This window comes from Saccopteryx leptura, chromosome 2, assembly GCF_036850995.1.
Source record: "Saccopteryx leptura isolate mSacLep1 chromosome 2, mSacLep1_pri_phased_curated, whole genome shotgun sequence".
NCBI lineage: Eukaryota > Metazoa > Chordata > Mammalia > Chiroptera > Emballonuridae > Saccopteryx > Saccopteryx leptura.
In genome coordinates, this window is record NC_089504.1 from 79,978,364 (window position 1) to 79,996,513 (window position 18,150).

General features: G+C 42.2%; 1 protein-coding gene across 2 annotated transcripts in view; it reads right to left on the bottom strand.

Moving 5' to 3' along the window:
- SLC24A2 (solute carrier family 24 member 2) overlaps window positions 1-18,150 on the bottom strand; it is a 269,177-nt gene that overhangs the window by 83,290 nt on the left and 167,737 nt on the right. The window lies entirely within an intron of this gene.

Genomic DNA, 18,150 nt, shown 5'->3' on the forward strand with positions numbered 1-18,150 from the left:
TTACTGTGGATCATCCAGATGGTTCATAATGAAATGCCCAGTGAGTCCCCAGATACTCTGGCTTCTTATAAACTTGTCACCTAATTTGCAGCCTTGCTCCTCTGTGATGTTGCTTAGCAATATCAACGGTTACTGATTTCTGTCCTATGAGGAGCTGACTCAGGCCATATTTCACTGTAATTTACATGCTCTGGATGACTAAGCAAGAAATATGGGATCTGGATGTTCTGTTCTGCCAATTTCCTTTTGCGGTGGGCTGGGGAGGGGTGGGAGAGTACAGGATAGAGCAAGGAGGTTTCTGTAAAGGATTTTTAAATGAAAACAATGAGCAACCTAAGCAAGAGAATCAACCAAAAAATGTGGCTAAAAAAAAAAAATAAAGATTGCCTTGATTTTTATAAGTATCCTGTTAATTATGTGATTAAAAACCTCAATAATAATCTTAAGATAATTTCAACACTGATAATTTGTCACAATGTTTTTTCTTTCTTCCAAAGGGATGGAAGAAAGCAAATGATATCATAACATGACAGCACCATTTTCTTTAGTTTGGAACCTTACAGACCTTCATTTGACAACCAAGACTGCCTCTTACTAGTCATGAGACCTTGGGCAAGTTACTCAACCTTTTTGATACACAGTTTTCACACTTACATAAAATGAGAATAATAACAGTTGTCTTCTAGGGTTGTGGTGAGAAGTACAGGTTCTTAACATATAATTGGTAAATAATGTGCACTGATTATATGGTAGGTATTATTAATGGCTTTAAAGCATCTATTGTTTTCCTTCAAATAAATGAGGGTTCTCCCATAGACAGCATTCTTCTGATCTTCAAAAATTGGAGTGACCCTGGTGTCAGGAGACCTTATCAGTATGATGCTGAGTAAGGAAATCTTGTAGCATGGTGGAAGTGTAGTAGCCAAGAGATGTGAGCTCTAATCCAGATTTTACTATTAGCTTTGTGACTTTGTAGTAAGATAATCATCCTTTCAAAGCCTTAGTTTCCTCCTCTGTAAAATGGGTTAATTCTTGTACTCCCTTACTATGTTGCTGTAGGCAGCTTTATACAATGCCTGGAACATTGGAAGTGCTCAAAATGTGCCAGCCATCATTTTCTGAGTGGGCCAAAGCCCAGTAAGCAATAAGTGTCCGGGCTAACGTAAGTCACCAATAAGTGACCAACAGGATTAGAACCTTGTCCTAGCATTCTTTTCATAAGTTTATTGTAGGAGAAACAGGCTAAAGCAGAATGACAAGAGAATGAATAATTATGTCATACTAAAGGAAGCCTATGAATGTCATATTCTTCTGGATTACCTGGAATCAGGCACCTGGAAACTGTTGGGATTATTTAAAAAATGTGAAGCTCAGGGGAAAAGATAATATACAGATATTTAAGTTTTTATTTTAATTTTTATTTATTTATTTATTTATTTATTTATTAATTTTTAGAGAGGAGAGAGAGACAGAGAGAGAGAGAGAAGGGGAAGGAGCTGGAAGCATCAACTCCCATATGTGCCCTGACCAGGCAAGCCCAGGGTTTCGAACCGGCGACCCCAGCACCTCCAGGTCAACGCTTTATCCACTGCGCCACCACAAGTCAGGCCTAAGTTTTTATTTTAAAAACTAAAGCCTAAAAGGGACTCCAGCTGTTTGGGAGAGTGGTATTGTTCAGTGGTTAAGAGAGTGGGTTACAGGGTCCAACAAATCTGACTCTTATCAGTTACTTTCCTGTGTCCTTAGGCAAATTATTTACCTACTCTAACTTTCTCTGTCCTTATCTGTAAAATGGCTATAATATAATAAGGTTATTGACTCATCAAATTGATGTGAAAACTGAATGAGTTAATCTATATGAAATGCTTAGCACAGTGTCTGGCATATAGTAAGTAGTCAATAAATACTAGTTATTCCAGTTGTCATTATTATTGCCTCCATGGCCATCAGTTGAGAATTCTGGATGAATATTCAGTACTTTTCTTTATGGTCTCTTCTTCTTCTTTTTTTTTTTTTTTTTTAGCTGGAGTTTCCAGAGATAAAATGATATTGTCAAACATAGTGAAAGAATATGGTTCAAAGAGCAAAAAACACAGACTATCAGATACAATCCATGTAGCATTTGGAATTTATTTTTTATTTTCAAAAATCTGTTTGAGTTCTTCTAAAAGCAAGTTTCTAAAACATGTTTCTAATATTTTTTTTTTGTGTGTGTGTGTGGGGGTAGAAGGTTAGAAAGCTAACATTTTTACTAATGATATCTTCTAATATCTTGGGTAAATTTTTGCATTCTGTAAATTGAAAGATTATGTTTATAAAATCAAGCAGAAGGTATTTTCTGATTAAGTCTTGTCAAATTTGGGGTGGGGAATACAAACAAATTTATTACTATATTATTTTATTTTCTTTCCTTGCCTATTTTTTTTTTAAAAAAAGCTTACAAGGTGGTGCATACAGATAGACCCACTGTCTTCTTTCCTAGAAATGCAAGCTTGGTTATAGTACATGTGATTAATATACACAGGGCTGATGCTCCTATAAGCCACACCCCCAACCCAAGCAGTCACAGAGCCTTATCAATTCCACCCCCAAACAGCTTCTACTCTGTCTATTTGGTTGCATTCCCATTGCCCCTTCCTTACTCAAAGGCCTTGCAGAGGCTACTGCTATAGTCTCATTTGAACTCTAGTTTCTTAATCTGTCTTACACTTACTGTCTCCAGGACCTGTTATCTATCATTCACACTGTTACCAGGGTAAGCCTTTCTTTTTTCATTTTTTCTTTTTTCTTTTTTTGTGTGTGAGAGAGATAGTCAGAAAAACAGGGACAGACAGACAGGAAAGGAGAGAGATGAGAAGCATCAATTCCTTGTTGTGGTGCCTTAGTTGTTCATTGATTGCTTTCTCATATGTGCCTTGACCGGGGGGCTACAGCAGAGTGAGTAACCCCTTGTTCAAGCCAGTGACCTTGGGCTCAAGCCAGTGACCTTGGGCCTCATGCCAGCAATCTTTGGGCTCAAGCCAGCAACCATGGGGTCATGGCTATGATCACATGCTCAAGCCGGAGATCTCAGGTTTTTGAACCTGAGTCCTCAGTGTCCCAGGTCGACAATCATCCATTGTGCCACAGCCTGGTCAGGCCAGGGTAAGCCTTTCAAATGCAAACTGAAAATATGCTAAATCCCACATGTACTATCTTTTGTGTAGGGATTTCTAATCATGTAGAAGCCAGTTCTGAGGTTTCCTCCCATGGACAGCATTCTTGAATGTCTCCATCCTGAAGTCACTTCCTCTTGTTGTGTGCTCATCAAATGTACCTTCACTTATTTGCTTTCTGCCCTTTAGGACAAGGGATCAAGTACTAATTTTGTTAATTCCAGGCCCAGCAGAGTTCCTGGCACTCTGCAGGTGATAAATGCTGCTGAATTGAATTAATCTCTACTTAATAGTGCTGTGTTACATTGCTGCCTCCATACTGAAGCCTATGATTCCTTCCATGTTAGTGTTCTAACTCTGCAGTTTCAGATATTCTGCCTTCAGTATCTCTGTGGGCAGAAAGCCTTTGAAGGAAAAATGTATGTGGTCTCAACTCTTGGAATAGCCTTCGTTACTTCTGCATAGCAGGAGAGTTTATATCAGGAAACAGCACCATCACGAGAGCCCTCAGCACACAGAAGACAAGACAGCGGCCATGTCTTAGAAACAGAGATGAAAAAATCAATGGTGCACAGACTGGATGCTGTGTGTTGGCGAAGGGACAACTTGGATGTTCCCCTGAATCCCATCTTGCTGCCTGGCTGCATTTAGTGGCTTCTGCCAGACAGAGAGAATCAGTGCTAAATTGAGTTTCACCCTTTGATGCACCGAGCACAAAGTAATATCAGAAAAGCATACAGAAAAAGTGTCCTAGGAGAGGAGAAAAATACTAATAAAAGGGGAGAAAAAAGATGGAAAAGAAATAAAAAAAACGACTGTCTTCCAAGGGGAAGTGAGGAAGGGCAAAGAGTAAAGAGAGAAGTATGAGACAGTAAGGGAGTTTGAGAACAGAATGAAACTGAGGAAAATAACACTGAAAGATAGAAAGGGAATTAATGATACTGATTTGGAAGTGATTCCAATAAACAACTATTCTTAGAATTATGTATTATTTTATATGTGAGTATTGTCCAGGATGTCGTTTTACTGAATAAGTGGATTCCTACCACAATAGAAACAATCACCCTAAAGTATGAAGAACTTAAAGCATCAAATTGAAAGCAGAATGAATGTTCATGCAATCCTCTAAATTTCATTGGTTTTAAGTGCAAATTTACCATTATTCCCACTTAAATATCATATTGTATAAAGTGGGACTATAGAAGTGAGTTTAAAACCCAGGATGCAAATATAGGGAACAGTCCATTAAAAGCCTGAAACAGCAAATGCCTTGCCAGTGAACCAGAGAGCTGATGATGTGGGAGGACGCAGGGCCTTATAACGTGCAAATATACAAGTAAATTAGCACAGAAATTGCTTTTCTAGATTTTTATAGTATGTTGGGAAGAAGAAAATTTTTTTTGTCTGCCAATGTCTTAAAGTTATGGACTTAGATGAAGTTAAGACTTTTCGGGCCCTGGCCACTAGGCTCGGTGGTAGAGCGTTGGCCCAGCTTGTAGATGTCCTGGGTTTTATTCCCAGTCAGGGCACACAGGAGAGCAACTGCCTACTTCTCCATCCCTTCCCTTCCCCCTTCTCTCTCTCTCTCTTACCGTCCAGCAGCCTGGGTTTGATTGGTTTGAGTGCATTGGCCATGGGGCACTGAGGATGGCTCTGTGGAACTTCTACCTTAGGCGCTAAAAATAGCTCAGTTGAGCCTGACCGGGCAGTGGCACAGTGGATAGATCATCGGACTGGCACTGGCACGTGGAGGACCAAGGTTCAAAACCCTGAGGTCACCAGCTTGAACACAGGCTCATCTGGTTTGAGCAAGGCTCACCAGCTTGAGCCCAAGGTTGCTGGCTTGAGCAAGGGGTCACTCAGTCTGCTACAGCCCCCTGGTCAAGGCATATATGAGAAAGCAATCAGTGAACAACCAAGGGGCTGCAACAAAGAATTGATGCTTCTTATCTCTCTCTCTTCCTGTCTGTATGTCCCTATCTGTCCCTCACTCTGTCTCTGTCACACACACACACACACACACACACACACACACACACACAGAACACACACAAAATAGCTCAGTTGTGAGCATGGCCCCAGATGGGTAGAGCATTGACCCCAGATAAGGGTTGCCGAGTGGATCCTGTTTGGGGTGCATGCAGGAGTCTGTCTCTCTATCTCCCCTCCTCTCACTTGGAAAAGAAGAAAATAAAAAGACTTTTTCAGAAATAAATGAGTTAAGTACCATGCCACTTTGATTTTCTTTGCATTGCACAAACAACAGGATGACTCTGTAAATACAGAAACTATAATTATATAGTTTCAGAATAACTTTTGCTCAATTGAAAGCCAGATTGCCAAAAATACCAGTTCCCATGTTATTTTATAGACAGGTTTTAAAAAACTGATACGTGTGAACAGGCCTCTTTTAAAGGAAAAAATATTAAAAAGATAATTCAATGACTCCCCACTGAATCACTGTAAATGCCTAAAAATATGATGGTTGCAAAAAACAACAATACAACAACTGAAAACAATTTATTTGGCAAACACCTATAGAACTAATGGTGTGCCAGGACTGGTCTACATGCTCCATTGATATTTATATATCAACGGCTAGGGGATGGTAAAATGCAAGTGCTTTTTTAGCTTCAATGATTGTCTCTTTCCTTTGGTACCTGTGACAGCACTTTCTATCTTTGAGAACTCCTCCTAACTGCATCTTTGAGCATGTGATTAATTCAAGAGAACAAAGATGGAGCTGTGACTTTATGGATGTTCCTCCATCCCCCCTCCCTTTCTTTGTGCTATGTTTATACTCAAATGCCATCAAAATCAATTTTTTGGCCACATGTCTTGGTGTCCTTTACTTCAAAACAAGCCTGAGGGAGAGAGAGAGAGAGAGAGAGAGAGAGAGAGAGAGAGAGAGAGAAAACCCATTCCCATCCTCAAAATCATTTATTTCAGTAAAACCATTCAAATTCTCTTCATGCCTCAAGTGAAATTTATTTATAATGTGTACAACACACAAAGCGAGATTCAATTTCAGCCATCTCTGACGTGAAAATCTGAGTGTAATGCTTTACTATTCCCCAAAGAGAGAAGCTCCTTAACTTGTCCCTGCGTTTGCTCTATGAGAGGCGTTAATCGCCTTCCCTCCTCTATCCAGGCATTTAAACTGCTGTCATCTTATTAAAAACACAGCCAGGAGATTGGATTTTATTCTTCTCCAACAGAAGATTTTCACTCCTGTTGCTTATTCACTCACCAGCTGAGGCTGCATGCGGCATCTTTCTTGTTAATTTAAACTGATCTATGATTTGGGATAGAAGGAAAGGTTACAATGCTGCCTTTCAGGGACAACTTCACATTTGAGTGAAATAGGCAAGAAAATGACTTTCTTCTGGGATCAAATGACTATTTATGAAAGCTCATATTGGAGCTGTTTTTAAAAATAGAAGCATATGAAAGAAATAAAAAACCCGTGAAGTGGAAAAGAAATGCAGTATAATCTCACAAAAGCACCTCAACACAGAATGGCGAGGGCTGGATATTTACACGGACAATGAGGCCGTCGGGAGACAAATGAGAAGGAGGCCGTGGTGCTATTGACTCCTGGTTGGAAAGTTCTCCCAGGAAAATAGCAAAGCCCTTTCTCATCAAGATGACACTCTCCCAGGCAAATAATAAGCACAATTTCGGATATTTCTAATTCAGTATACTATGAAATAAAACTCCATTACATGAAAAAAAAACAATAAAGATGCTGGGGAAATACATTCTGCTCTATGGTAAGAGAATCAGAAATCCCAGCAAGCAAGTGAAATGTTAATCTTGGTGTTAGCTTCACGTTGACACTAAATGCATATGCTAAAGAACTGGAAAGACTTTACAAAATGGAGACAAGCAGGGCTGTGTGCGCACAAGGTGGACCTGTGCGGCCTGCAGAGTCCTGAGTGGGTAGAAAGCAGTCACTCTCCGAGGGCAAACTGAGGAGCTGGGTGACTGAGCAAGTGATGTCACTTGCTGAACCTCAGTTTTATGAGAGGTAAAATGCGCAGTAAGTTCCTTGGCCACTGTTGAGAGAGAATTATCAGATGACCATCAGGCATGCGGCATGGACTAGGCACTTAAAAATTCCACTCTCCTGTTGGTCACTATCTCTCAGGCGTTCGGTTTCCAACTGCCTACATTTTTTTTTTTTTTTTTTTCATTTTTCTGAAGCTGGAAACGGGGAGAGACAGTCAGACAGACTCCCGCATGCGCCCGACCGGGATCCACCCGGCACGCCCACCATGGGGCGACGCTCTGCCCACCAGGGGGCGATGCTCTGCCCATCCTGGGCGTCGCCATATTGCGACCAGAGCCACTCTAGCGCCTGGGGCAGAGGCTGAGGAGCCATCCCCAGCGCCCGGGCCATCTTTGCTCCAATGGAGCCTTGGCTGCGGGAGGGGAAGTGAGAGACAGAGGGGAAAGTGCGGCGGAGGGGTGGAGAAGCAAATGGGCGCTTCTCCTGTGTGCCCTGGCCGGGAATCGAACCCGGGTCCTCCGCACGCTAGGCCGACGCTCTACCGCTGAGCCAACCGGCCAGGGCCCCAACTGCCTACATTTAAGACACACACACACACACACACACACACACACACACACACACACACACACACACACACACAGCCCTAGTGACCCAGACAGGAGACACAATCTCAAAGGAGCTCCCACCTTGCTATGAGAAGTGTCTGAGATTTTACTGCCTAGTTTTCTTCTAGGATTTTTATGGTTGTGAAGGGGCCCCCACTTTGGCTGGGCCAAAAATACGCCGCAGTTTTGGATTTCTCCGAGCTGGCCAGTTCCAGTGCCTTAAATTTCCATACCTTTGCCTGCCCACGCTCCTCACCTCCTTTGAGAATTGCTCTCAAAGCTCACCTTGTCTAGAAACACTTTCTGGATGACCCTGACCTCGGTACTCACGCTAGAGATGGCCTTCCTTAAGATCGGGCAATCAGAGGTCACCTGCATTGAGAGCTTACTCTGTGCTGGCCCCCTGCTCAGCACATTCTGAGTGCCATCAAGGTTTCCCGGCTTAGTTTATTAATCTGCATTTGTCATGATGTGAGATTGCATCTGATCCTTCAGGAAAGAGGGCCCTATTCTTTCACGTAGGTGATGCTGGTGCTCTAGGAAGTCCCTCTCCATCCCCCCACCCCCCAGTACTTCACCAAGAGCAGTTAACTTATTCCACAGGGCAGCCTTGCCCACATCTTGTTCCCACTCCCCAGGGGCCGCCTCACAGGAGACCCAGTGGCCTCTGGTCCAGCCCTTCCTCTTCCTCCCGAATACTTCAACCAGAGCATCCAAAAGCTGCTGCTTTATACATCTAGATCTCTGGTGGGCATGTTTTCCCTTTTTGTTCTTCTTCATGAAAAGAGTTTTTGCTGTTCTTGCTTATTACATATAAATTTACAAATCAAACTAAGTCCCATGAATATCTTTTTTTTGGAATTTCAACTAGAATTTACAGTTTAATTAGTTGCACTTAAAGTTTAATCTGGGGAGACTTTATAATATATCAACAATTATTTAATAGTTTTCTATGTTCCTCAGAAATGACTATTTATTGTTTTTCTGAAGCAGTCCCTTTGGGTAAACCCTGGTATTTTATGGTTTTGTCACATTTGTGAGTGGTATTTATTTCTTCTATGTTATTGCTGGTTTAGAAGGAGGCTACTAAATCAGGTCCACTGATAAAGTATCTGACATGAGTGAGCTCCTTCTTTTTTTTAAAATTAAATTTATTGGTGAGTGAACTCTTAGTAGTTCTAACAGTTTAAAAAAGACTATTTACTCTTTCCTGTGGGAATCCCTTTATCAGCAGGTTTCTGCTGTTATTACAAATATTTTTTGAAAACCCATGGTCCAGGGTACAGAAAAGATGGTAAAAAATAAATATAAATATTCACTACTCATTTCTGCAGCTTTTACCATCAAAATGTCCTGGAATCTGGGTCGCTGGAGCTGCCTGTTCTCATCCACTGCCTGAGCCAGACTGATAAGCGTGGGGAGAGATGACATCAGCGTGTCACAATAGCACTGATGAAGGAAACCAGGGAGCAAAACGGTCCTTCAGAAAGGCAGGAGGATCGCTCCCAGGACACCCAACCAATCTGAATGGAACATAAATGTGTTGGATATAAAGTGAAAATAGCAGAGACCAGCTGAGAACAAGAAGTGAATTTACCATGGGGAAATTTTCCTGTCTTAACAATAGCAAATAAGGCAGGTAGCACACTAGGCATATGATGTCATTTTCAGACAACTCATTACACAATTCTGATAGATTTGTCATGAAAAGTAGCCTTACAGGAATTACATATTGGGCATGGGGACTTGCTATTCTAAACTGTCTCAAGCCCTGCAGTTAAATAATCTGTTCAATTACATCACTACTAGGTAAGTATACTGCTCACAAAAATTAAGGGATATTTGAAAATGAATATGAAGTGATAAAAAAATAAGAAAGAGAAGCACTTTATTTATTTATTTTTTAGCAACTCCAGACCTGAATCCCATTGCACATGGTTGGGATATTCGCACTGGGAGGACGTCTGGCAAACAGTCCAATGCCTCCCACACACTTCGTGAGCTGGAAGTTGCCCTGGAGCAAGAATGGCAGAGGATCCCTCAATATCTCCTAATTTTTGTGAGCAGTATATTATTCCTACTTTTGTTTCTCTTAAGGTATAAAGTTCACTTTTTTGTTAAGTTTTGCTATTACTAATAAAATGTTTGTTATCATTCAAAAAATGTAAATCAAATTTTGAAAATCTTCAAGGAAGGAGAAATTACTAGAATTGTAGAGAGAATATAAGAATCCATTGATGCTGAATAAAAAGCTTCTTTCGCCATTTCTTTCTTAAACAAAATTGAATACCAAATTATGTTGTAGATGCTGTTTTACAGGTGTTTAAATTTGTAAAAATAAAAAAATGATTAAAACAATAAACTTCTTAAAATCTTGTAATTTTTTTGAAGATATAAAATTAGGCTCATGGAATGCAATAAATAAAAGATCCAACAGTATGTCAAAGGGAGGAAAAGGAAAAGAAATAAGAGAAGAACAGAGCTTGAAAGGAGGAAGAACTGAACAGGAAAACTCAAGAAGATGAGAAGCAGAGTGGAGACATTTATTGCTGCAGCAGCAATTTCAGAACTATGGGGAGATTTACTCAATCATCTATCAAATACTGGCTAAGCATCTACTTAATTAATGTCAGTGCTATCTTAGGGACTGGGGATGCAATGGTGGCAAAGTAGACGTGTTTGCTATTTACCACTTCACAGACGGCCATCAACTGAGTAGCTGGGCACTATTAAAACTCTTTGGGTCATGACCAAAGACCATTGACAGGACCTGGGTTAAGACAGTCTACGTGGCTACAGACATACAGTTCTCCAGCAGAAAAATTATAAAAGCAAGCACTCAAACAATCCATTCAACAAATACTTATTGGGACCCCTATGTGCTGGGCTCTGGAGATGGATTAGAGCCTGCTCCATGTTCTGCCATGCTGAGCTATAAGGGTGGAAACAGGCAGCAAACAACAGATAAATCCACTCATGGTGACAGGTGTTATGGAGAAATATAGAGCAGGGCAAGGAAGATCCAGAACTCTTCTATTACCATCGTTTTGATTTTGCTATTTCTCAAAGTTTGATTGAGTAAGGCCTCTTTGATCAAGTAACATTTGAAGACTGAGTTGAAGAAAGGGAGGGTAGGGGATGAAGGAACATATGCAGAAACCCTAAGGTAGATGTGTGTTTGTAGTCCTGAGAAGGGGTTGGGGGAGCCAGAGAAGTGAGGCAAAGAGAATGACATAGGAGAGGAAGGAGCATGGCTGAGAGAGAGGAGGGGAGGAGGGCAGGGTCAGAGTAAGGCAGAGAGGAAGGGAAGAGGGACAGACACAGAGAGGAAGGCAGAGAGGCAGGTCACAAGAGGTCTTAGGGCCACTGTAGATACTAGGTCTTTTACTACTGGTGAGACAGTTTTAAGTAGAGGTGGGGCATAATTTCACTTGTGTTTTAGGGGAACCAGGGTTCTTAGATGACAAGTTCTAGGGCACATCTTTTCTGGGAGAAGGTTCAGGGCCACTGTATAAAAGTTGGATTCATGGGTTAATAAATAGAAGAGTCCTTTAAAAGTGAGGAAGAAGAGTAACATCATATCTCTTCTCTGTAAATCAGGAATCTGAGAAGGTAGGACAAAGATCTTGGGATGGGAAGAAGAAGGGGAACACATTTGACTTTCACTGGGGTCTACCATTGGAGCTCCAGGTTTGGGAAGGTGTAGTGTCCAATGCTGGCTCCTTTGGAAGTCAGGGTGCTTACATAGCCCCATTTTGGCCCATGTGAAGGAAGCAGAAGTCTGCCCCTGTGAAAAAAAGACAGCTGCACTGCCTTCTTCCAGAATACAGATATGACGGGGGGAGTAGCTGCCATGCTATGAGGATGAGAATGACAGAAGCATGGTGGGGATGAAAGAATGAAAAACAGGAGGAGACTGGGTCCCTGATGGCAGGGTACACAGCATCACCAGCCTGGGACTGTTTACTATTGAGCTTCTTGTTAAATAAAAATAATAATAAAATCCCCCAAAATTATTAAGGCCAAATGAAAAGGTTGTAGGCTGTATGATTTCAAATATATGACATTCTAAGAAGGTCAAAACTATGGAAAGAGTCAAGAGATTAGTGGTTTGGGGGTTGCAAGGGAGAGACAGGCTGAGCACAGAGGATTTTTTTTTTTTTTTTTGTATCTTTCCGAAGCTGGAAACGGGGAGAGACAGTCAGACAGACTCCCGCATGCGCCCGACCGGGATCCACCCGGCACGCCCACCAGGGGCGAAGCTCAGCCCACCAGGGGGCGATGCTCTGCCCACCAGGGGACGACGCTCTGCCCCTCTGGGGCGTCACTCTGCCAAGACCAGAGCCACTCTAGCGCCTGGGGCAGAGGCCAAGGAGCCATCCCCAGCGCCCAGGCGCTGCTTGCTCCATCCTTGCTCCAATGGAGCCTTGGCTGCGAGAGGGGGAGAGAGAGAGACAGAGAGGAAGGGGGGGGGGTGGAGAAGAAAATGGGCGCCTCTCCTATGTGCCCCGGCCGGGAATCGAACCCGGGTCCCCCACACGCCAGGCTGATGCTCTACCGCTGAGCCAACCGGCCAGGGCCGAGCACAGAGGATTTTGAAGGCAGTGACAATGTCCTGTATGATACCACATCGATGGATACAGGCCATTATACAGTTTTCCAAACCCATTGAATGTACACCACTAAGAATGAACCCTAAGATAAACAATAAACTTTGGGTGATTATGATGGTCAATGTGGGTTCATCCTGGTAAATGATGTACCATTCTGGTGTGTAATGTTGATAATGCGGGAGGCTGTGCTGTGAGGGGGAGCGAGTACATGGGAAATCTCTGCACCTTCTTCTCAGTTTGCTGTAAACTTAAAACTGCTCTACAAATTAGTCTTAAAAACCTGTTAAGTTGAGCCACTGCAGTTGGATTTTATTGCATGATACTGAACACAATTTTAATTGAAAAAATCACTGCCAATAGTCACTGAGCAGTAATTATGTACTTTTTGGGTATTATTGTATTGAAGACTCACAAAAAGCTTCTGATACTGGAACTATCATTATTCCCTTTTATAGATGAAGAAACAAAGGCCCTAAAAGATCGAGTAATAGTAATCATAAATTTATGCTGGTGGTGCTATCATTAGTCCATTTTACAAGTGGAAAAAACTGAGGCCCAATTAGGTTGAGAAACTTGTTCTAGGTCTCATAGCAAGAGGCTGAGCAAGGATTTGAACCTAGGTGGTCTCTTTTACCATATGCTGACCACATAGGCTACGTGGCCAAACTCTAATGCTGTTCCACCTGTTCTGTTCCCACATCAAAATCTCCATTGTCATCACCCAGTCACTGGCTCTGCCAGAGTTACAGAGTTGCCGATGGGGTTCCTTTTCTTGTGTAGTTTGGTACCAGTGACATTCTAGACAAGTAGGTCAACAGTAATGTCATCTACTTGAGCAAAAATCAAGTATTGAGAGCAAGATGCCATGGGACTGATGAGCGGGGCTGTAGTTATGGGTGTGGGGGGTGTGACGGGAGAGCTAAGGCCATGATAGGTCCTGCTGCAAAAGCTTATGTTTGGGAAATTCACATCTTTCAGACTGAATGTATCATTGGTCCAGGCATAGGTCAAGGCTCCTGGTATTTATGCTGGTGTTTATACCAGGGGAACAAGGAACACAGAGTTGCACATGAAGTTACACAAGGCAGCCAGAGTAGTGTAAGAACTATAAACCCAGTCTCTGAATCAGACAGATACAGGTTCAAATTCTAGCCCTGCCATTTACTTCTTGTGTCACTTATTGCAGCCAGATGCATCTTTATATATCAACGTCTCTCAGAATAATGGGGTAGGGCTAGGGTAAGGCTTTAATGAGGTTTATGAAGAGCACTTAGCCTAGTGCTTGGGCTATAAGCTTCCTACAGATGTTACTTAGTGTTACTATATTAGACAAATTGATAGTAGAAACTACTCACTCTAAAAATGCTGCATCCAGTGTCCTGGTTTTAGGTTTATAAAGATGTAAACCTGGGTAAGAATAATGGCTTATTTAGAGAAAATGTTAAAATCAATATGGGATACTAAATTTATTAGAGAGATCAGTTCAGATAGCCATGTCATGATCTCAAAGACTGATAATTCTAGCTCTTCAGGGCTTTCTTATGAAAGGAACAAAATCTTTATTTAAACCACTTATATGAGTCTTAAGCAGATTACTGCTTTTCATGAACAATGTCTTGTTCAGAATTTTGTGACCCCAGAAGGCCACTGCTCAGCCTTGTTTGGATTAAACCTTTATCCAAGGCAGGCTGCTCACGGCTTCCTCTCTTACACAATGTGGTCTGCCCAGAGCACACCAATTAACGGTGAACGGATGAACCGACTGGTGATGTGTGTTTCTGAGATAGACTGTGTTAGACTGAAAGTGATTTTAAATTCTGTGATATCTTCCCATTGAAAGGTGGAGTCTCCTCCTTCCCCTAAGTCTGGCTGGAGTTCATGACTGTTTGCTTGACTGATAGAATGCTGTAGTCCTGGCTGGTTGGCTTAGTGGTAGAGTGTCGGCCAGTGTGTGGAAGTCATAGAAGTGACCATCAGCTTCTCCACCCCTCCCTCTTCTCTCTCTCTCTCTCTCCTCTCCCCTCCCCTCCTGTAGCCATGGCTCAGCTCGAGCAATTTGGCTCTGGGCACTCAGGATGGCTCCTAGGTCTCTGACTCAGGTGCTGAACTGGCTTGGTTCTGAGCAATGGAGCAGTGGTCCCAGATGGGCAGAGCATTGCCTCCTAGTGGGCTTGCTGGGTGGATCCCAGTCAGGGCACATGCGGGAGTCTGTCTCTCTGCCTACCTGCCTCAGTGCCTCTCACTTAAAAAAAAAGAAAAAGAAAGAAAAAAGAATGCTGTAGAAGTGACATTCTGGGGCTTCCCAGGCTAGGTCATTGGAAGCCTTGCAGCTTTTCGTAAGCCTCCTGGTGGGTTTGCTCTTGGAACCCTTAGCTTTCATGTAAGAAGTTCAACCATGTGGAAAGGCTCCAAGGCAACATGGAGAGTCAGAAGGGTGCAGCTGAGCCCAGCCTTCTAGCTGTGCCTACAGAGGTGCCGAATGTGTGAGTGAGGCCCTTTGGGACCTTCTAACCTGCCCATATACAAGCTGAATAACACAAGCTGATACTACATGGGAGAGAAGGATCACCCTGCTGATCCCTGCTCAAATTTCTGTGTCATGAAATCATGAACAATAAACAATATGGTGTTGGTTTAAGCCCTTAAGTCTTGGGTGTTTTGTTACATATCAACAGAGAATCAAAACACAAACACTGCTAGATATTGTGGCTCAGACTCAGAGGCCAAACCAACCACCAATTAAAGTTTCTGGCGAGGGCTCAACACTGGGGTTTGAAAGACAAAAACACCTGAGTAGTACAGATGAGACAAAGGGAAGTCTTTCTACAGGCCATCTGTCCTAGATGATGTTTGCAAATTAAGTTGAAAACTTGCCTTTGTGAACACTAACTGTACAACCCCTGGAGCCAATGCACTCCTCAGTTCAGTCAGTGGATGCCGGGAACACCAATGAACCATCCCCTTAAATGTAACCGGGAAGCCTCTACAGTGCTGATGCCATTATTTTGGTGATGTAACCAGCATGCTCTACATTGTTAAAGGTGACAGTTTGGCAAAAGGATGTGTGAATTCAAATGATTAGAGGCAAACTAAAAGAAAGATGAGTATTTCTGAGAGCTGTGGGTTCCTTTGTTTGGGCTGTTCTTCAAATGAAAAATGATTGTGAATTTGGGGGAAATACCAGAGCAATCTGTTTTCTTGGCTGTGTGCTGTAGAGCAATTCTAAGGCATTGGCGTGCTTTCTGTATTTCCTAATTTGCAAATCCAGACTGATTATGGGTCTCTGCATTCTCTCAGAGTCACAGGGTTGGAGCACTCCATGTCTTTGGGGAGTGGCTTCCCCCTGAAAGTAGGCACCTGATTGGAAGGCACACACTGACACAGCAGGAACACAGACTTTAATTGCAGTGCAGCCCCACAATGGCAGGTGTTCCAGAAAATTCTAGACAATCCAGGTTCACTTTCTCTTACCTCACAGTAAAAAAATAATCTCCCTCACCAAACAGAAAAATGCAAAATGGCCCTACCAGAACCTGAACTCCCCCAATCGACACACACACACACACACACACACACACACACACACACACACACACACACACACACACACAGTGGTATATGCATAGATCATCTCTGGAAGGAGCCCCAATAAACTGGTAGCTGTGGTTTCTTCTAGGGAAAACCGAAGGATTGGGAGGTTGATGAATAAGGAAGACTTGTTTTTCTCCATAGCGTTTTGACTACTTTGAATTAATAATAATAATAAGCTGTATTATTTTTCAAAATTAAAAAAACAGAATAAATCCAAACCTCTAGATGGTACTTATAGTCTGCTAGACACTGTGTTAAATGCTTTATGTATATTTGTTCTTTTAATACTTACAACAATCTTGTGATGTAGATATAATTCTATATCATTCTGATTTTACAGATGAGGTACAGAGAGGTTATGTAACTTGTTCAAGGTCACACAGCTAGTAAATGCAGAGCTGGGATCTGGACCTAGAGAGTCTAGCTCTGAAGTGTGCCCTCTTAATTACTACATAATACTGCCATGCCAAAAATAAATATACTCAGTGGCCTGCTCATAATTGAGTTGGAGCAGATAAAACAATTCTTTTCTCATGTGGCCCTCCTCAGGACAGGGTGAAGAAGATGGTGATTCAAAATAACCAAAATACAATCTTAAACCTGTGGAGCTTTAGAGAACTTTGAAATGGTGTGACTATTAGGTCAAAAACATGAAGATAACCAAGTTGCTTAATAGTTGCTTAGCATCTGTTATATGCCAGGTACTCTGCTAGACCTTGGGAACAACTAGTAAATAAAAAAGAGTCCCTTCTCTTGAGAAACTTACTGTATCCTGAGAGAGATAGGCAGTGAACAAATAACCACACAAATTATAATGTAGCTATAAAGAAAAATTAAAGGGAGCGTTGAGAGATGAGGTGGGGGCCCTGATTTATCCTGGATGGTCAGGAGTGTCATTTAGACAGAGTACTGTAGAAAGGGCAGGGCAAAGCAGAAAAAAACAGAAGAGGTGGGGGAAAGAAAAGTATTCTGGGTTGTGGCAATAGCCTATGCAAAAACTCTGAGGCAGGAAAGAAGTACCTGTTTCAGGACATAAAGGTGTCTGTGGCTAAAGCAAAATGAGTCAAACTGAGTTTGGAGAAAGAGACACAGCGTGTAGACCAGGGCAAGTATTTCACGATTTTCTGCGAGCCATGTGAAGCCATTACAGGTTATAAGTAGAAGTGACATAAATGGATTTATTTTTTAAGAAGATTACTTGGGTAGCCATGTGGGAAACATACAAAGAAGAAAGCGATGGAGGAGGTAGAAGATCAGTGAGGAAGCTCCTGCAGTACTCCAGGTAAGCAATGAACATGGCATGGAATAAAGTGCTGGTAGAGAGAGCAGCGCAGATGCGTTTGAGATGCTTTGGTGGTACAGTATTTTATAAAATTATAATAATAATAAATAATGTTAGCGATGAAGTGTTATTATGAAGCATAAATTTTATAGATGTGAAAATGCTTTGTCAGTTATGAAGTGAAACAGAGGTAACTGACTATTATTATAGATGAAGACGCCAAGTCCATGTTAGAGAGGTTCTAATGCCCAAAGTCACACAACTGCTCTGTGACTGGGAGGAAGTGGACCTAGGGTCCCTTCACTTCCTTCTCTGGAGGTGTTGTGTGCCTAGGAGAAGGAAAAGAAAGCAAGGGACTAGGTCTAATTTCCTTGTCCAGTGGGCCTCTGGGTAAAGAGAGTGACAACATTTAGGATGTGTCCAGCTAGTTACTGGAACTCAGGGTCTATGCAGCAGACAGGGCTCCTTGGAGAACATCATGTCAGATATACAACTCTCTGGGGAATAAAACAAAATTTTTTTTGAAAAACTGCACAATGAGAGGTGACTCTGTGACACTCCCCTATGATCCTGGGAAAGAGGGTGCATCAAGGAGGGGGGCTAGGACCTGGGGAGCTGCTCTCAAGCTCCCAGAGTCTTCTTTACTTCATTAGAATCTCTGGGCTGCCTGTACACTTGACGTTATTTAGCAAAGCTTTATATTGAATAAGAGCTCTGATTTATGTGACAAGATTTGAAAATCTCATCATCTCACATGTTTTTTCAGAGCTCTTATTCCCAGGTCGTCAGTCCCTGTGTGATACGATGCCCAGTGATAAGGTCCACGGACGAAGGAAGAACAGACTGGGTTATATATGAACCCCTTGTAGTAATATTTATTTGATATATC